General features: G+C 45.5%; 1 long non-coding RNA gene across 1 annotated transcript in view; it reads left to right on the top strand.

Moving 5' to 3' along the window:
• LOC146866306 (uncharacterized) overlaps window positions 1-21,459 on the top strand; it is a 114,207-nt gene that overhangs the window by 49,730 nt on the left and 43,018 nt on the right. Inside the window, exons 5-8 of the long non-coding RNA XR_014976790.1 lie at window positions 535-561; window positions 7,083-7,109; window positions 13,599-13,625; window positions 15,344-15,364. This is a non-coding gene — a long non-coding RNA (uncharacterized LOC146866306). The remainder of the gene's footprint in view (window positions 1-534; window positions 562-7,082; window positions 7,110-13,598; window positions 13,626-15,343; window positions 15,365-21,459) is intronic.

Raw genomic sequence — 21,459 nt, 5'->3', positions numbered from 1 at the left:
AAATCTGTCTGGCAGTGGCAGGGGGAATGGGACACTGTTCAGTAATGTTCAGTTTGCTTCCTGAGGAGCTGAACAATTTAAGATCTCGCATTTTTGTGATGGAACCTATACTTCCGATTGTATTATGATCATCAATTTAATTCTTATGAAAATATGATTCTAAAGGGTACATGGAGGTGCAATTAGCATTAACTGATGCAGTGAAGAATAATGGGAGGATGATTGTGTTATTAAAAAATTACATATTGGTCTAAGTAAAACATGACCAAAGCAACACTATTTTTCCTCTGATTTTAATCTGCAAATGTATGTTTAAAATTGCAATAGCTACATTTTTGGAATATTGATTGGAACAGAAATGTCTCTATAACTATGGAATACTTGTTTGGCAAATCTCTGAACTGATTCATTGCAATATTGAAAATTAAGATTGTTATGTATGGCCTATGAAAGTAAGAGGTAGAATTAAGGAAAATGTAGATTAAAAAATATGATAATCAACTCAAGTATCCCAATTTTGCTTTCTTTTTACAGGGCTATCCTCAATATGCACCTTATGGGGTAAGACAAGTCGAAATAAATTAAGGAAATTCAACTTAATTGAATAGAAAGTTTTTATTTTATATAGTTTTATATAGTTGCTAGATCTATGCCTCATAAAAAGAAACATTAAACCTATAAAGCTATAAAGATGACTTTCCCCCTGGGGAGTCAACTCTGATGTGTGCTAATTGATGTGTATTATGATCTGAATAAAATTTACTGTACCACTTAATTGGAAAATTAAGGTATTAGCAACATATTGTGTGAACTGAGGTAAAACTAGATGTATCAGTTTCAAATTTCACTTCCTACTTTACCTTATTTGATGTTCTATGTACTGATTATCTTGCTAATTTTACAGCCTTATCAAACGTCTCTATTCAAATAAACACCCAAAATACCTGAACAAATTCAAGTCCGAAACCAATATGTACACAAGGATGCATTTCATGGTAAAAAAATTGCTAAATGTGGGGTCTGCAATCCATTAAGTTCTGCATAATTTTAAATGTGGGGTTTGCAATCCATTAAGTTCTGCATAATTGTTCCAGACTTTTGCTTAATTATATAAAAGAAAATTACACAAATTTCACACACCACTAGGTTTGAGACGTAAATTCCAGTGTCCTCCTTTTAAAATATGGTCAGCAGTTGTGGTCTGCTGGGATTAGGAACTAAGAGCAGGTTGCATGTGAATACCTGCACACATGGAGCTGAAAAAAGACTGCATCATTCCGCATTTTAGTGCAGGCAGGGAGACTAGACAATGTTGGGGTGCTGCTGTTAATAAGACTCCCCCAGGTCAGGAGGCCACTAGACTGGACAGTTTGGCAGGGCTAGACCCTACTGCCAAGCTGCTTCAGGAGGACTGACCGACAGTGCTAGAACCCTGATTTCCCGTTACCCGTAGTCACCATGGTAGGCACAGAAAGTACCATCAAAAGTTGATAGGGCTGACGCTCCAAATGAATCTTTGCCATCACGGGGCCGTGCGATCGGCCCGAGGTTATCTAGAGTCACCAAAGTGGCCGGGCGAGCCCGGATTGGTCTTGGTCTGATAAATGCACGCATCCCAAGAGGTCAGCGCTCGTCGGCATGTATTAGCTCTAAAATTACAACAGTTATCCAAGTAACAAATGAAGCGATCAAAGGAACCATAACTGATTTAATGAGCCATTCGCAGTTTCACTGTACCGGCCGTGTGTACTTACACGTGCATGGCTTAATTTTTGAGACAAACATATGCTACTGACAGGATCAACCAGGTAGCGGCACCTGCTGATAGGGTTGGGTTTGGGAGCGCATGCCCATCTCCCCAACCGACAACCTTCTCACTCCCCACCTCTCGGGAGCCTGCTGGGGAAGGAGCCTGCCTGCCTGGGCGGGAGGGCTCACTGGAGGGGTGGAGAGGTGCATTTGCACAGGCACCGGCAGGCCCAACCATCTCCCTGGAAGGGAGAGACAGGCTGAGGCGCAGCCTGAGTGAGACACAGGGGTACTGAAGCCTGGCAGCGGTGGCACCCCTCAGAATAGTCGTTCCGAGCTGCTGCGTAAATGCGCTGGGCAGCGACGGGTGAAGGGGTGGCTTGTGGGGCGACAGACCTGAAAGACAGCAGCGTCCGAGGGCCTGGCGCCACCCGACCCGTTCCGCTCGGATCGCACCACTGGGGGGTGCAAGCTGCCAGGGCCGCTCGGCCTCCACTTGCTGGGTATGGTGAAGGGCTTCCCGCCAGGAAGCAGGCCCTCGAGTCGGACGGTCCATGCAGGGTGGAAGCTCTTTGCTGGAAACAACAGTCCATCCTAAATTGACCCAATCGATCGGTGTACGCGGCAACCGCCGGGCCTCCCCTGGCAGGCTGCCCTGCACTGGGGATACCAGCTTCGCGTCCCTGCCCGCTCCCGGGGCAGGCAGTCAGGCTTGGAGGAAAGGCCAATCGGAAGGGCTGGGAGGCAAGCGTCGACCCAGGCCCCTGGGGGCCAAGGGGGGCAGGTCCGGGCCCTGCCTTCCCCTGGCTCAGAATCGCCGGACCTCACGGAGGTCTGAGGTACCCACTCCCTAGTAATCTGGAGGAAAAATACCCTCCTTTCTTGTAAATCCGTGAGCGCCGGGTGACGGAGGGGACCCAAGGCACAAACACGCCCGACCTCCTTGAGCCCTGGCTGGGATGGGGGAGGCAAATGAACCCTCATCAGGACTTCCAGGGCAGCCGGCCATCTGGTCACCCCATTGGAAAGCATTGCGCACGACCACATGGCCAAAGGGGAAAGGCGCTACCAGATGTCCGTGCTCAAAATGACGGCCATCTGGTTGTTCTGTGCCCTAATGAAAGGGCAAGCGGGCTCCGCTGCGTGGGGGCCCGGAGCCCCAGCTGGGCCTCGGCCATGGGGCTGCGAGGGGGCCCCGATGGCCCTCCGACCAGGGGGCCCGCGGACACCTTGACAAGCAGATGCAGCTGGGGAGACCTGTCAAGGACCGACGGACCCCTCCACACCACCCCGGGACCTTGGCAGGCTGGGGGATGGAGCCCAGGGAGGCAGTGGGGCCCCTAGAACTCAAGCTCCCTGGCTCAGACGCTTAGGGGAAGACTCCCCGGCCCTGCATGGCAGGGCCGGGATCGGAGCCCGGGCGGGGAGGGTGCCCTCCCTAGGGACCTCAGGGGCCCCGTTTGGGGCTCCTGAGCCCAGCCAAGCCAGGAGCGGCACCCCGGGCCTGACGAAACCCCGTCCCAGGTCTTCAGCAGAGCAGCAAGCCAGGAGACGGAGCCCAGGGCGGGAGCACCAGAACTGTAGAAATGGTAAATTTTAGGGGACTGGATGCCCCCAGGAAGTGTCTGAGGTGCAGTGGCGGCTCCTCTGCTAAGGCGGAGGAGCATCGGCCCACTGCTCCTTGAGCAGTGCAAAATAAAAATAAAATGATAATAGGAAGAAGTTATTACCATTTTATTTTTGTTGGCTCCAGCTAGGTCGGGCGGGGTGTGCTTGCCACAGATGGATCAGAAGTGGTTTACACTCCCTCCTTACAGGCACATGACGACTTGACCAGCCCTCTAGGGCCGGCCAAACCGTCATGCACACTTGGCATGTTCTCCATTGGGCTGTGTTGCACTGCTCCATGGAGAACATGCCCAGCCTCCCCAGGCACTGCGTGAGCAGCCAAATAGGCAGCTCAGACCAATCACAATGTTGCTCAGGCAGGGTCGTGATTAGCTGGGAGAGTCAGAAAACCTGGGTTCTTCCAGTGCTGGGTTCTTCCAGTGCTGCCAGCAGATGGAGGAAAGGCATCCGGCCGCTGTAGAGGCATGCGGTGGCGGAGAAGGTAAGTTTATAATTATGTTTTTTTTCACCCGCCACCCCCACAACCCCATTCAGAAGCAGCTGGCACTGCCTAGGTGGCTGAAGCATACCACCATGATCCAATCAGTAAAGGCCCCACTGCAATCCATCTAGTGGGGCCCAATATATTAACAAAATAACTCAGGACTTCCGGACGCCATTTGTCAGCTTCCAACTGGTGCCTGTAAGCAGGTCAACTATATCCACCAGGAAAATTAAAGGTTGACTGTTCCTTAATCCCAAAAGGCACCTATTCATGGTGGTTCCCTGTGGATGACCTTGGTGCAAACTCATGCGTATTTAAACACTTTTCCCATTAGTTGTGTGAAACTGGATAAGACTCTTGCCACCTCCGGAGTTACCAAGGCGATTATCTCTTTCCCAGGTTTATAAAAACACACCCCCGAAAAAAGTTTCAACTCCACAGATACCCGGAGCACCAACTGTGCATGCCTCTTACTCCCCACGCTTAGGAGAAGACTCACAGGACTCTTCATGCATCTGCCAATCAATTCGCCCATCACTCCCTGAAATCCTCCCTCCATCACTCCATCCACCCATCCATCCATCTCTCCATCCACCCCTTCTTCTCTTCATCCATCTATCCTTCTCTCATCCATCCCTATCTCCCTCCTTCAAACCCTTTTTTTATCGCTGCTGTCTTTTTGCATTTGGTCCTTTTCCTTTGCTCCATAAAGCTATTCTCTTGCAGAGTATTTGTGAGATTCTGTTTGGGAAGCTGTGTCTCCAATAAAACTCATGCGGTCAGTAAACAGCTAAAATAATTTTAAAGGTGTAAGGTTAAAAACTCTGCTCATTGGCACCAACCACAGCTGACAGAGTGTGGGTGTGTGTTGGGGTAAGGAATGTTCATGACGCCCTTGACTATGAGAGTGTCACAAAAGAATGCCTTTTGTGACTTTATAAATTCAGCTTAATTTAAATATTTACCTTTATGTGGCTCAACGATGCACACTGTCTATTAAATATTATAGCTTACAGTTTAAGTGCCGAACACCATGCTTATAAACTAAGCTACAGAGAATTGTAGGTTACCCGTTTAATGTCTATCGTCCCATCAGACATTCCGGGCATTAATTAACCCATAGTTTGAAGAAGCAACGCTCCAGTGAATAAACTAAAGAGCACTACATCATCAGTTATCCACACATTAATGTTTAGCAAGAATTCGTAAAGTGGGAGACTTGTAGGATACTTTTATCATCGTCCTCTAAAACCAACTCCCATCTCCTTCTGAGCATTTCTCATTTTCTTTGTCAGTTCCTCAAAGAAACACAGACCTGGAGAGTTGCCAAGCTTTTTGATCTGCCAGAATAGAGTTTATCCAGGCCTCTCTACTGTAAAAAGCGTACCCAAGCAATTGCATCTGCCACAAGCCAAAGTTTTAAATATAGACAGTGTCCAAGGACAAAGGGTGTGCTAAGTCTTTTTTTGTAACTAGCAACATTTTGCAAAGTTCCAGATTTTCACCTTTGTGAACTTTCCCAGGTTAACTTCATCGTGCAATTTTTTCTGCAGGATAATTTCTAGACTAGACGAACACAGTCAAGATAAGAAAATGCATGCTTACTTTTTCTACCCCCCAACCCAGCTTCATTTGAAAATTTGTCAAAACGAAGAGTGTGAAGGCAAAGCAGCATTAAAAAAAGACTGCATTCCATTTCCTATGTGTGCCCTGCTTTAAAGTGATAATACTGTGTTTCTTGCATGAGCACATTAAACCCAGACATAATGACTTGTTTATACAAAATCCTGGTCATCTGTTGTTGAGTGGTGCTCCCTGTCCTACTATGTAGCTCCCCAATGCTCCCTATCACTCTCCTTGTTTTCAAATGTTTAAATATCGCTTACGAAGGCCTGGTAGAAAACAAAGCACTTCCTGACTTCTCACTTCCATTTCTTGTGCTGCTGTTCACTTTCTTTTTCAATTGTAAATTAGCGTTCTAACATGGCTAGTGGCCATATTGTAATAGTAAATTAAAAATGGCAAAATGTACACCAGTGATTCGTGATGCGTGCACACATATGTGCACATCAGTGGTCATCTTGGAATGGCTCTTCTTCACTAGCACACCCATTCCAAGATGGCTGCCTGGGTGCCTGCACATGTGGTATCCGCCTTAGTACATAGAAGGTATTGACAAGCTGCATAGCTCGGTGGTTTACTGGCAAGAACTATTGTCTTTGCCAGTGCTGTGTTGTTTTAGTCATCCTTGTGTGTTTAAATTATGATTTAAGGTTATAGTAATTTGAAGCCAATAGTATCTACTCTTTGCATCAAGAATTATCATGTTTTCCTGTGATATGCATTATGACTAAAAAGGTTTTCTATTCATGTTCTAACTGCAAATGCCTGCTATGAAGCATCTGTACTTTTCTGTTCAAAGTATATGCAAAGGGTATTTTTATTTTATTTTATAAACATTTATGACAGCATATGGCCACTAACCTTAGACAGAAGCGTGATTTCTTGTCTATTTTTTCTTTACTCATTTTTTAGCAATATGCTTAAAATTAAAATTAAAAGGTCAATGCTGCATAAACTTGCTAAGACTATTGTCAATATTTGTTTTTATATGAATTTAACTACAATAGCTCTTTAGTCAAAAATTGTAATTTTGTCTTTAAAGAGCAAGTAGACACTTCAGAATGCCTGGAGGCAGGCCGTATCGCAAAGCGCTTTGAAATCTGTCTGGCAGTGGCAGGGTGAATGGGACACTGTTCAGTAATGTTCAGTTCGCTTCCTGAGGAGCTGAACAATTTAAGATCCCACATTTTTGTGATGGAACCTATACTTCCGATTGTATTATGATCATCCATTTAATTCTCATGAAAATATGATTCTAAAGGGTACATGGATGTGCAATTAGCATTAACTGATGCAGTGAAGAATAATGGGAGGATGATTGTATATTTAAAAAATTACATTTTGGTCTAAGTAAAACATTACCAAAGAACACTATTTTCCCTCTGATTTTACTCTTTAAATTTATGTTTAAAATTGCAATAGATACATGTTTGTAACAGTGATGGGAACAGACAGATTTCTGAACTGATTCATTGCAATATTGAAAATTAAGATTGATATGTATCTCTTATGAAAGCAAGAGGTAGAATTAAGGAACATTTAGATGAAAAAATATGATAATCAACTCAAGTATCCCAATTTTGCTTTCTTTTTACAGGGTTATCCGCAATATGCACCTTATGGGGTAAGACAAGTCGAAATAAATTAAGGAACTTCAACTTTTTGAATAGAAAGTTTTTATTTTATATAGTTTTTATATAGTTGCTAGAGCTATGCCTCATAAAAAGAAACATTAAACCCATAAAGCTATAAAGATGACTTGGGGAGTCAACTCTGATGTGTGCTTATATATGTGTACTGATTGATGTGTATTATGATCTGAATAAGATTTACTGTACCACCTAATTGGAAAATTAAGGTATTAGCAACATATTTTGTGAACTGAGGTAAAGTTAGATGTATCAGTTTTTAATTTCACTTCCTACTTTACCTTATTTCATGTTCTCTGTACTGATTTTCTTGCTAATTTTACAGCCTTATCAAACGTCTCTATTCAAATAAACACCCAAAATACATGAACAAATTCCAGTCCGAAACTAATATGTACACAAGGATGCATTTCATGTTAAAACATTTGCTAAATGTGGGGTCTGCAATCCATTAAGTTCTGAATAATTTTAAATGTGGGGTTTGCAATCCATTAAGTTCTGCATCATTTTTCCAGACTTTTTCTTAATTGTATAAAAGAAAATTACACAAATTTCACACACCACTAGGTTTGAGACGTAAATTCCAGTGTCCTCCTTTTAAAATATGGTCAGCAGTTGTGGTCTGCTGGGATTAGGAACAAAGAGCAGGTTGCATGTGAATACCTGCACACATGGAGCTGAAAAAAGACTGCATCATTCCGCATTTTAGTGCAGGCAGGGAGACTAGACAATGTTGGGGTGCTGCTGTTAATAAGACTCCCCCAGGTCAGGAGGCCACTAGATTGGACAGTTTGACGGGGTTAGACTCCACTGCCAAGCTGCTTCAGGAGGACCGATCAACAGTGCTAGAACCCTGATTTCCCGTTACCCGTGGTCACCATGGTAGGCACAGAAAGTACCATCAAATGTTGATAGGGCAGACATCCAAATTAATCTTTGCCATCACGGGGCGGTGCGATCGGCCCGAGGTTATCTAGAGTCACTAAAGTGGCCGGGCGAGCCCGGATTGGTCTTGGTCTGATAAATGCATGCATCCCAAGAGGTCAGCGCTTGTTGGCATGTATTAGCTCTAAATTTACAACAGTTATCCAAGTAACAAATGAAGCGATCAAAAGAACCATAACTGATTTAATGAGCCATTCGCAGTTTCACTGTACCGGCCGTGTGTACTTACACGTGCATGGCTTAATCTTTGAGAAAGCATATGCTACTGACAGGATCAACTAGGTAGCCGCACCTGCTGACAAGGTGGGGTTTGGGAGCGCGTGCCCATCTCCCCAACCGACAACCTTCGCACTCCCCACCTCTCGGGAGCCTGCTGGGGCAGGAGCCTGCCTGCCTGGGTGGGGGGGCTCGCTAGAGAGGTGGAGAGGTGCGGTTGCTCGGGCACCGGCAGGCCCAGCCGTCTCCCCGGAATGGAGAGGTGGGCCGAGGCGCAGCCTAAGTGAGACAAAAGGGGGCTGAAGCCTGGCAGCAGTGGCACCCCTCAGAATAGTCGTTCCGAGCTGCTGCGTAAATGCGCTGTGCAGCGAGGAGTGATTGAGTGGCACCTGGGGCGACAGACCTGACAGGCGGCTTTGTCCGAGGGCCCGGCGCCACCGGACCCTTTCCGCTCGGATCGGACCACTGGGGGCCACGAGCTGCGGGGGCCACTCGGCCTCCGCTTGCTGGGTAGGGTGAAGGGCTTTCTGCCAGGAAGCAGGCCCTCGAGTCGGACAGTCCATGCAGGGTGGAAGCTCTTTGCTTGAAACAACAGTCCATCCTAAATTGACTGAGCGTTCCCAATCGATCGGAGTACGCGGCAACCGCCGGGCCTCCCCTGGCAGGCTGCCCCGCGCTGGGGATGCCGGCTTCGCGTCCCTGCCCACTCCCGGGGCAGGCAGGCAGGATTGGAGGAAAGGCCAATTGGAAGGGCTGGGAGGCAAGCATCGACCCAGGACCCTGGGGGCCAAGGGGGGCAGGTTCGGGCCATGCCTTCCCCTGGCTTAGAATCGCCGGACCTGACGGAGGTCCGAGGTACCCACTCCCTAGTAATCTGGAGGAAAAATACCCTCCTTTCTTGTAATCCGTGAGCGCCGGGTGACGGAGGGGACCAAAGGCGCAAACGCGCCCGACCTCCTTGAGCCCTGGCTGGGATGGGGGAGGGAAATGAGCCCTCATCAGGACTTCCAGGGCAGCCGGCCATCTGGTCACCCCATTAGAAAGCATTGCGCACGACCAGATGGCCAAGGGGTAAAGGCGCTACCAGATGTCCGTGCTCGAAATGACAGCGATCTGGTTGTTCTGTGCCCTAATGAAAGGGCAAGCGGGCTCTGCTGCGTGGGGGCCTGGAGCCCCAGCTGTGCCTCAGCCATGGGGCTGCAAGGGGGCACAAATGGCCCTCCGACCTGGGGCCCGCGGACACCTTGACAAGCAGGTGCAGCTGGGGAGACCTGTTCGGGACCGACGGACCCCTCCACCCCATCCCGGGCCCTTGGCGGATCGGCAGGCTGGGGGATGGAGCCCAGGGAGGGAGGGGTCTCCTCCCCCGGGCCCAGTGGGGCCCCTAGAACCAGTCAGAGCTCCCTGGCTCGGACGCTTAGGGGAGGACTCCCCGGCCCTGCGTTGCAGGGCTGGGATCGGAGCCCGGGCGTGGAGGGTGCCCTCCCCGGTGCCCGCTGGGGCCCCGTTTGGGGCTCCTGAGCCCAGCCAAGCCAGGGGAGGCTCCCGGACCTGACGAAACCCTGTCCCGGCCTTCAGCAGAGCAGCAAGCCAAGAGACGGAGCCCAGGGCAGGAGCACCAGAACCATAGAAAAGGTACATTTTAGGGGACAGGATGCCCCCAGGAAGTGTCTGAGGCTCATCCACCATCGGCCCACTGCTCCTTGAGCAGTGCAAAATAAAAATAAAATGATAATAGAAAGAAGTTATTATCATTTTATTTTTGTTGGCTCCAGCTTGGACGGGCGGGGTGTTCTTGCCACAGATGGATCAGAAGTGGTTACACTCCCTCCCTACAGGCACATGACGACTTGACCGGCCCTCTAGGGCCGGCCAAACCATCATGCACACTTGGCATGTTCTCCATTGGGGTGTGTTGCACTGCTCCGTGGAGAACATGCCCAGCCTCCCCAGGCACTGCGTGAGCAGCCAAATAGGCAGCTCAGACCAATCACAATGTTACTCAGGCAGGGTCGTGATTACCTGGGAGAGTCAGAAAGCCTGGGTTCTTCCAGTGCTGTCAGCAGATGGAGGAAAGACATCCTGCCTCGGTAGAGGCATGCGGTGGCGGAGAAGGTAACTTTATAAATATTTTTTTTTCACCCGCCACTCCCACCAACCCCATTCAGAAGCAGCTGGCACTCCCTAGGTGGCTGAAGAATACCACCATGATCCAAGCAGTAAAGGCCCCAATGCAATCCATCTAGTGGGGCCCAATATATTAACAAAATAACTCAGGCTTTCAGGACGCCATTTGTCAGCTTCCAACTGGTGTCTGTAAGCAGGTCAACTCTATCCACCAGGAAAATTAAAGATTGACTGTTCCTTAATCACAAAAAGCACCTATTCATGGTGGTTCCCTGTGGGGCACCTTGGTGCAAACTCATGCGGATTTAAACACTTTTCCCTTTAGTTGTGTGAAACTGGATAAGACTCTTGCCACCTCCGGAGTTACCAAGACGATTATCTCTTCCCCAGGTTTATAGGAACACACCCACGAAAAAAGTTTCAACTCCACAGGTACCAGAAGCACCAACTGTGCATGCCTCTTACTCCCCACGCTTAGGAGAAGACTCACAGGTAGAACTGTCTTCTCTGCCTAGCTTCCAAGAGTGGAGTGGCATATGAAGAGGAAGACGAAAGTCCATGCAGCCCTGGAACCACTCCAGGTTTCCAATAACCAACGTTCATTTGCACAATGGAGAGACATGGATAAATGCACTGTAATTCAAAAGTGTGCACCCCATGAAAAAGGAGGCACATCTGGGCTTTAAAGAAAATATAAAGGGAACCCTAAACTTCGCCTTGGCATGCACACGATGCCCCAACGTGCCTGCAGAAAATTAAGTTATGTGATCCAGCATATGCTTCCAAGGAACAGAAGCACCCACACAATACCAGAAATTTGTATTGGGAGATGCCTAGATTAGCAAACTGTTTTCATAAGAGCCCTCAGGGTAGGAAGAATTTATACACCCTAAGTTTCCCAGGCGGGAAAATTCAGGTGCCGGGGAGCCTAATGGCACCTACTTCAAAACATGCATTGGGGTTTATCTTTAGAGAAGGTACTGGTACTCTGTGACTTTAGGTTTTGTGGTTTCTGGAACCATTGCTAGAGCACCTGGTGTCATAAATGGTATTACTCTATTGAGGGTTAGTGCTTCCTGGTGCTCGAATTGTCACTAGGTTCTTTGCAGAAACAGAAAATGACTACATTTAGTTTGGTGGTTGGCAAATGGGACACATTCCTTAAGGGTTGCATTCATATTATTCTGCAAAGGCCCTGTAGGAGAGGATCTATTTAGTATTTCCTCTCTAATATTTTTAACTTTGTGCATAGTATTTAGTGGTGCTTGGATAAAAGGAATTTCTCTTTTTAAAGTAGAAGCACTGACTGTACAACAGGGTCGGCCTGGGGAACCAAAATCACCCCTGGCAAAAATTCTCATAACAGTCCCACACTCTTGGTCCTCTTGCAGAATCTCTCTGTTTCCCTCCCTCCATCCATTCTCTCTCTATCTCTCTCCTCTCTCTCTTTCTCTCGTCGATGGCTTTCTCTGTGCCTTGCCCCTCCCTCACTCCCACTCTCTCTCTTGAAGCCTCCTCATGCTTTCTGCAGTTAACCTTGAAGAGCTGGGGAAGGTGACAGAGGCACCAGATGCAGCCCTGGGCTTTTCACAACCAGCCTCCAAGTGCTCCAGCACAAAAGCAAGATAAAAAGCCTGTCCAGCCTTGCTGGGCAATGACGTTTTAGGTGTGATGTTGTTCATTGGTGTGTTCTGAGTTCCTAGCCCGCAGTACCTCTCTGATTCAGCCTATGACACATAACTAGGGCCTAATAAATTCTGATGTCCTTGGGACCCCTCAAACTGGATTTCTCACACTGAAGAAACAAATATTTGAATATGTATAGTAAAGACTATAAAGACTAATGGTTTGGAAACAAAATTAAGATTGATTTGGATATTCTGTGCTACATTTACTATTCATCGTTTTGCAGGCTGACCCGCTGTTGCTGTGTTTTTTTAACAAGCCCTATCTAGGTATTTTTTTGTCAAAGCGGCTTTGTGAATATTTCTATAAAGTTGCTGATACTCTGCAAGGGTTTTGCTTGACAAACTACGCAGTTGCATTAGTCGTGAAATCATTTATGGTGCTCTCTTTCCACTACCATGTTTTGACCCTACTGTGGAAAACTTCACAGTATTGTTGGACCATGAATATCTTTCACAAGGCAAATAAAAGAAGAGGTTAAAGCTTTGATTCTCTTCATGCACCGCCATTTTCTCATACACAGCCATTCCTTTTACATAGACCTCCCCTCATATTCAATAATCAAACTGCACCGCATACACAACAAGGTAGCTAGGGCTGTCCTCAACTTCCAAACCATGAGCATATATCTCAAGACTTGAAGAAGGACAACTTGTTTATAGTGGCTTGACACATGATGTTTAAGATGCTGTGCATGGCTCACAAAGCTGTCTAGCTAATCGTCCATCTTGTTGGAATATTGCAGGCTGTGCAAGCCAGGACACATCCTTAAGCCCAGGATAGATCAACTGCAACATGACCCACAGTAAGAAAAGTGAATTCCAGAGGGTTTATTCTTAAAGTGAACGTCAAGAATCTCTGGAGACCTGAACAAAGAATTGGACCTCCTGTAATGAAGGAAAGGTCAGCAGAGACCGATTTGATCCCAAGCGCTATTGTTGTCTAGGAGACTCCCTTAGATAACTCTGTCTTAACAATGGCGTTATGTTCTGGCACTACCATTAAGATGCAAAAGGCCGGCATTAGGAAAACAGACAAAGCATAACATGAAGATGAGCTCCTATCTCTGTAGAAATGTCACAGATATTTTTGTTGAATCATGTTGGACATAGTATTGTCTCGTAAAATATTGTAAATTAATTCATATTCAAATTTAATATAGACAAATATATTGTATTGAAAGAAGAAGGTTGTCACAAAGCTACCTCAATGTCTAGTTAGATGTGATCAGCACATGTCAGAATGAATATCCAACTGCTTTGATTATGTTGCCTGCCATGATCAGTAGAGGAAATATTCACTAGTCATTGAGTTTAGTGTAAAGAGAATTGAGACTGGGTGAAATCCAAAAGGTGAGGTTGAGAAGTGGTAGAGCTGGTATAGACTTTGTACATGTTTTCAATGGGTGATAATGACAATAATAGTGATAAGCATGAAAATTAAATTGCTTCCACTGCAAATATATATTAATTGTTATTTATTTTCTGTAGGGTTTTCCTCAATTTTTCCCCATGCAAGTAAGATTGTAAACATTATTTTCTATTTGATTAGCAGTAAATGTATGGGTTGCGAAAATTGTCACACATTTTCTATGGTGTACTTAATGTTTCACTTATTTAAAGAGCATGTCTTTTAATGCATCCTATGACATTTAAATCATCAGATAGTTATTGTCACAATTTTGCAAAAATACTGACTCCAAAATGTGTTCTATTTGACTACCCTGGTAATCGAGGTTCTCTTCTGATCACTCCCCAGAAAGTAAAAACGTCCAGGGTAATTTTTAACACAACGTTCTCATTTGCCCGTCAGGTACATGTACTAGTAAAGGTCTACAGTTTCTAGTTTTCCATGCTTTAGAAAATATTTCCCCTTCTTTAGTCACAGTACAGAATAAAACTACCCAGAACACTTGTTTACTTTCAAACCTATCTACATGGGTCTTTCCAAGTATCTAATTGAAAGACTTCATAGAGTGGCAAATCAGGCTGGCAGAATTTGCTTTAATCTTTAGAAACAAGATCATGAAGAGCCAACTTTGAGATGGTTCGAGTTGGATCCAGGTGTGATCGGAAATTAAATTCTACACACTACATACAGTACATTCAACGGTCAATGCTGGGAACACAGATCTTACACATTACTTCAGGGACTGAAACTACTGCTTTATCACTGAAAATAGCAATAAATGTCATGGTTATCAAAGAAAAAAACAGGCAGAGTTCAACAACCACAAGATCTAATCTTCTTGAGCAACCTGATCCGTAATCTGAGGGTAGAACTCAACAATCTGCAATGCAGGTACATTTTGAAAACTATGGGCCCGTTTACGACTTTGGTGCAGTTGTCCCGGTTCTCCGCTGGCACAGCTCTGCCAAAACCGTGCAAGGACCACCCGCCTTATTATGAGTTGAACTCATGTAAGGCAGACAGTCCTTTGCTTTTCCCATGGCTGTGCCTGAAAACAGGCATCACAATGGGAACGGCAAAAACAATTCCAGCACAGCATGGACGGTGAAGTCCATGCTGTGCTGGAACTTTGGGGGGATACAGAGAGGGGGCACATATTGTGCTTCCCTGAATGTTTCCCTACGGGGGAGGCATGAGGGCCCTGCAGGGCCTCCTTTGTTCTTTCACCATCAGCCTTTTCATGATGGGGCTCTCGCCACTAAATGGCTGGCGATGCAGTAACTCGTAATATGCTTAGCGGGACTGGTTCAGTCCTGATGAGCATTTTACAGTGCGGTGCAGTTCCGCCCCCGCCAAGGAACAACTGTTCCCTGGCGCAGTGAATTTTGTTGCGCGCGCTGCATCGGCAAATGCGATGCAGCGTGCGTAACAAACTTTGTTTTATTTTTATTTTTCGTTACCTGAAATCGTCCGTATGCCGCATTTTACAACCCCCCACCCTGCCCCGCCCCACATCACCGCCCAGTGGCACGCCCTATACGGGCCGTGGCGGCACATAGGTCACACTACAGCCACACACTTCTACAGTCAAACGCTAAGGACAGTTAGAGAGGATAATGACACACTATTGGGAATTTCTCACTACACAATTGCCAGATCATTTTAATATCTTTTACTGTTAGAAATTAAATTAGAATAAACACTTCTCTAAGAGAAATATTGGTCATGCTCTGTTTTTCTGTCTTGGTACATGAATGACTTGTATTTGGGATAAATGTTTCTTAACAGAAATTTTACTTTATTAAATGTTTCTTTTCTTGAATAGGGATTTCCTCCTGTAGCTGGGGTATGTATAAATTATGTGACAGCAGTAAATGAAGACTAGTAATGTTGTTGCAAAAATAAAGCACAGGGCAGTTTGTATATTCAAAACATATGCATATTGAATTTTTAAGTAATGGCCATTGGGCTTATTCCTCACCTTTTAGGAGGTTACATGTTTGGATTAGAATGCACAATGGAAGATTGTAATGGGGGGCTGCATATGAGTACACCATTAGAAATATTAGAGGGCCATGAGAGTAATCGAGTTGGAGAGTAATTGTAATCAAGTGTGTCTCACATCAGATTTAGGTGTGGCTTAATCAAATATCCAGGGGTAAGGCATTTTTACTCACAGATCTAATGCTCTAAGCTTTTTCTTTAGTCACTAAGCTTGTCGTACTCCTAGAAATTAACAACTAAGTCACTTCTAAGTTTGGTGTAGGACACTAAGGGGCATATTTGTCAAGGATTTGTGTTGCCCTTGCACCACAAAAGGGGACACCAGTGCAAAGCAAACCTAAATGAGATTTATCAAGAAACACAAGGTCACCTTGCATGACCCTGAGTGGCTTGATAAATCTAGGGTAACACAAGGCTGTGCAAATCACTGCCTTGCATTACTCTGCGGCAGAAAGGCGTGCAATGATTCTAACTCATTCCCAGATTTCCCAGCATTGGTAGACCTGGAAATGCATCAGAATTGTACGCCTCCCCTCCAGAGGCACAACAAGGAGAAATATTTTAATTTCTCATTGTTGTTTCCTCATTCTAAGTGTGCTGCATTCTACTGCACACTTAGAAAGAGGAAAATTCCTACTAGGATTGATTTTGTGCAGTAACGTGTCCCTTCCTGCACAAAACAATCCTGTCTGCAATGCAGGCATGTTTGCAACATGACGCAAGGGTGCCTGCAATGGTAGCTAAAAGTGTGTCAGAGCTAGGAAAGGGCAGGCATGCACCGTAGAATTGTAAATATGTCGCAAACCTGCCCTTTCCCTTTCACCCAGCCCAGTACAGCAAGGCGGCTTGCTGCAATGCGTTGTGTTGAAATTTTGATAAATATGTCCCCCATACTCTCAGATGTTGCCTTTAAAATAACTCTTGACAATTGTGGTGTGATTCATGCCACCAACAGGAGTAAAATACAGCTACTGAAAGATGCTCTATAAAACTTTTAGCAGGAAGTCCTTTCATGTTGGTGCTACAGCCATGCAGACAAATGACATTTTTTTCTCTCTCTAGAACTCAAATTCTTGTTAATTTGGCTTGCTGATACAGAAAAATGGTCGAGCAACCAACTAAAAGTAGGCTACATAGAGGTGTTGATATTATAAAACATTTCAATCATTCCGAATCTCCAGTGCAAATGCAAAATGTTAACAAAACAGCCAATAGATTGTCACACCAATCCCGCCAACTAAATCCATTGCCTCGCCCCAGGACAAAAAACCCCCTGCTTTCTTTTTTGGTCTTCTATGTACAGTACTGTTGATCCAATTTTCTCTGCTCATTTTATATTTTAGTTCATTTAAATCTTTGACTACAACACCTTTGAGTGGATATTTTTTGTAGCATTACTAACTGTTTCCAGGTCTATCTCCGAAACTCCTCCTCTAGTTTCGTATATTTGCCTCGAGGAGTAGTCCTGAATTATGCTAGTTGCTTGTACTGTGTCTCATTAATTCTACAGTTTCGATGGGCATGATTCAGAGCTGTAAAGTTGGTCATAAATGTAAGTTTATTACTGAATTTACCTGTTTAACACCTGCAGAAAATTATTAGGGGATTCCTGGAAAGGAAAAACCCACTTACGGTGTTGTAAATGTCCGCACACATGTGGTGAGTTCAGCAGCTGTAAATTCCACTCAAGTGAGTGAGAGTGTGAGTTCCAAGGTGTGGTTTGCCTTGAAAGTTCCAGAATGCTTCCAAACATGTATGTTTCCAGGCATTCCTAAACTCTTCTCTCTAACCTGCCCACCCTGGAAAAGTTAGTGAAGTTCCTCCAGCAAAGGCCTGAAGTAATGAATCTTCCAGGATGGGAAGGGGAACGACATAACCCTAATTTTTCAGAGGGTACAGGAGAGGGCTTTCTCCACAAAGAAAAATGTTTCCCTAAGAAGAAAGGAGTGTATTTCCAAAGAGGGCTCCATTCCCCCATAGGGAATTTTCCACTATGGCGAACTCCACACTGAAGGAATAGGAGCTTATAAGGAAAGAACCATGACTTTCCCGGGAGCATGTCTGGAAACCTGCACCATGCCCAACCTTCTAGTCGTACTCCTGGGTCTATCTATGAATTTCTAAAAGACATAAAAGTCAAAAATCTTCACCCACACATAGGTGCAGATGTATGGCTCTTTTGCGAATTGGGCCCAATCTGTTTTGCATACTTGTTAGAACATATCTCTACCAAGGTATGGATGTTTGAAATTTGGGGTTTCATTTAGAACAATTGTGTGCACATAGATTTCACTTATTTGAGCACAAAGTGCCGTTTACATCTCAAATAACAAAGCAACTGAAAATTTGCATACATTCACAGTTGTATAAAGCTGATTTCTGCACCTACACTTAGTGCAAAATGTTTTAATATCTGTAAAAATGGATGCGAGCAGACCAATATTTTTGGGAGATGAAGGAATTTCCCCACATGGAAAAAGGTGCACTTAATTCGTAACCTTATCAGTGCCCTTACAGATATTCCCAGGTAACATAGGTGAAGACATACCAGAAAGGAGTATTTTTTAATACATTTCACTAAGAGCATTTGTGATTTATGTGAAACGAAAAAACAATACATTTGTGAAAATCATACGTAAAAACCTGCAACTTAAAATGCTACAACTTTTTTGTTATTGATGCTCTTTGACCAAACACTGACCATTGGCACACAGAATGGCAACATAATTGCAACTCCTTCTGTCTGGATTACATGTAATTATATCAACACTCCATGACAAACCTTTACAGCATACAATAGTGGGTAATAAAGTACAAAAGTACAACACATTTGTTGTCAGAATAGGCCAGTCAGTTTAACTCAGCATCATTATTTAGTTTAACTCATCAGTAGATCACATCTTTCTCAGGAGTATATACTGTCAAAATAAAGTTGATCCCTGAACACCATGTTACTCATTTTACGGTACCTCAGTAATAGGGAACGCTATAACACCCAAGTGCAAATTATATTTGACCATTGCTCTTGCATGGTTAGCACCACTGATTTAGAAATTGGCCCAAAAAAATAATCAAATAATACATGCAAATGATTTTGCACACTTTTTGACTGTTTATGTTTTCAGTTTGCCCTCCAAATGCCAGCAAAATAAATTCAGTAAACAGGAGTGGTGAAGGTAAAAGGTTTGAGGGTGACCCTGAATACAGGGCCAAGTTCAACATGACTCCCCTCCAGCCAAAAGCTAGGGTAGACTAATAAATACCTTGATGGGCTTCCCTGCTTAGGTGACAGAATGTGGACAATGGGTCCCTTCTGCAGTGGCACTTGTCAGTTCTGTGTACCTATAAACCTAGTTGGATCCCTCTGTCAACACTCTCTTAAGCCTCTGGCCCATAGATAACCCTTCTCCTCATTTGTGCACCCCCTCTGTAAAGTACCTAACCTTAACTTGCTCACAGATGCATCCCAGTAGGCAGACAGTACCACCATGGCCAACATGATGATGTGGCCTATTCTGCACCTTGGATAAGGATTCTATCCCAACCCAAGGAAATCCCTGCCCATAATGACAGCAACCAACAGAGGCCACTGACAGCTGTCAGTGTCAAGAGCCAGGCCCCGGGCCATCCACTGCCAGGTGGAGGCTCCAAGTGAGGGCCTGGGGTAGGCCTCACTTTCAGCCTTGGGGCGGGCACGGAGGACCCTACTTGCTCCTGAGGGTTGTCTGACATTTGAGATGACATAGAGTGGGGGGGTGGACAACTGTCTCGGGTGTTAGGCACTGTACTTCCAATCTCCCTGTCACCAGTCCAGGGGTGGTAACCTGAGACTGGTTTCCTGCCCAGGGTCTGTACCATGAGTCTGAACAGGGGTCATGTGTGAGCCTTTCCACTCCTGCCCCTCCATCTGGGCCCCCATAACCTCCTTTTGGGGGTTTTGTTCCCATAAACCTGAGCTTTGAGGGCACCCTGGGCAGCTGCCTCTCTCAGATCTTCTAATACCGGGGGCAACTAATTCACATATCACAGTCAATGGGCCTGTGGGGACTGACTATGACCATCCTCTGGGTCACCCCCACACCTTATTCAAGTAATGCTAGAGCCATAGGGCAGGAGTCCTGCTCAAAGGCCTGAGTTATCCTATACACCTGTGCGGTGTATTGATCTGGGGAAATCATCCTTTCCACTGCCATGGTCTGGCTGGCACTGGTATCCTTCAGAGTAGTGACAGGAAACCCATTCACTGTAACCTAGTGGATGTGATGACTCCCACACTCAGGGATCACAAGCTCACCCTCTGAGTCTATCTCTTACACAAGATACCTCAGGGCATGCTCTACCACCTACCCCTGTGGGCTACTTACCCCTAAGGCCACCTTGGCTACCCCTGTGGAGTTCCAACAAGGGGTGGTTTCTTTAGACAGGCAGAGGTCACTAGCTTAGGTCTTAACTTTGAACATTCAAAGCACCACGGTTGGTGCTGCCGCCCACCCGAACCATCTCCCTTTTTCTCAGAGAGCAAACGGAAACCCTTCCCCCCCACTTTATTCTGAGAACTGTATGTGCCTTCCTGGAACTCCCCTTCACTCGGCTGGGGTGAACATGAACCACTCTTTTTGGGGTCACTCCCAGGTACCTTCTTATGAACCCTGGTGCTAAGCAAGTGGTCCACCTCCTTAGCAAGCTCACTTAAGGTCAGAGCTCCACTATTCATCAGCTGCTGGCGCAGCTCTGTAAAACAATTGCTGAACATGTTATCACTGGTAATCAGATTGTACTGGTCCCGTGTAATCACTCACACCATTGCCCTTCACTTAACCATCCAGTGCCCCAGTGTTCCCCAAAATACACTCAGCACTGTTGGAGCAGCTTCTGGCTGTCCCTAAATATCTGCCTACATGTCTCAGGTGTGAGACCATCCCTCCTGGCAAGGATGTCCTTCATCCTTCATGAGGGGACACCTCATCATATCCCCTTCCCTAGAATCAGTAATGGATATTTCCCTGAACTTGAAATGTGCCCCCAGAACCTGCCTCCCTAATCCCCCTCAGGGATCCTGTGCATCTCTGAGTCAATTTATAAACCTCAAACCACTTGTCAATATAATTCCCCACAACAAAGTTAGGAAACAGGTTCTTGGAAATGTGAGCCCTACTGTTGTCACTGGACATTAGGGTATCACGGCCACCATTGCTGCTGGACTCTGAGGCTTGTTTTGCTTTTATGTACATCTCTGAATGCAAATTTAATTAGCAAATCATTTCACTTTTTTTCAAGGCCCTGTCGGCCTCAGCCTTTCTCTGCTTCTAGGCCCCATGGACAGAAGCCTCCTCAGCCACCCTTCTTGCAGCAGCATCCTCCTTATTCTCCTCCTCCTCCTCCCGCTCCTGTGCTGTAGACTGTAACTTGCATGCCATCTCCCAGGCCCTGCGACCTTCTGGAGCTCCTGCTTCTTTGAGCTCTTTGTTACTGGCAGCCTCCTCTTTCAACAGAATCCATTGAACTCAGCCACAGTGAAGCTCTCCATGTTGTGGAGCTTAAACTCCATCTTTGCAGGTGGAGTTACAGGAGAAAAATTCAGGTAAAATACAGGTGAATTTGGAAAAAGGTAAAGAAGCCAAAAAAAGAGAGTTGAAAAAATGTCAATTCGAGCTATTTATATTGGATTTTAGTGTTACAAAAAGTCACTAAGGGGCACTGCATAAGTACTAGATCCCACCACTGAACACCAACGTAAGAAAGTGGCTTATTGATTGAGGGGGGTGAAAACCCTACTCAGGCAAAAACCACAATCCTTGTGGGGGTGAACTACAAAAGTCACTAAATTAACCTGTGCTTTGCACAAACGCAATCAGGCTTAACATTGAGGCACTGTGTAAAGTATTTCTGCATCAAACAAACAGTAACACAGCAAAAACACAAAACTATGAAAGTCCC

This window comes from Triturus cristatus, chromosome 2_1, assembly GCF_964204655.1.
Source record: "Triturus cristatus chromosome 2_1, aTriCri1.1, whole genome shotgun sequence".
Lineage (NCBI taxonomy): Eukaryota > Metazoa > Chordata > Amphibia > Caudata > Salamandridae > Triturus > Triturus cristatus.
The sequence above is the reverse complement of the archived record's forward strand: the minus strand, read 5'-3'. Positions and strand labels throughout refer to the sequence as shown.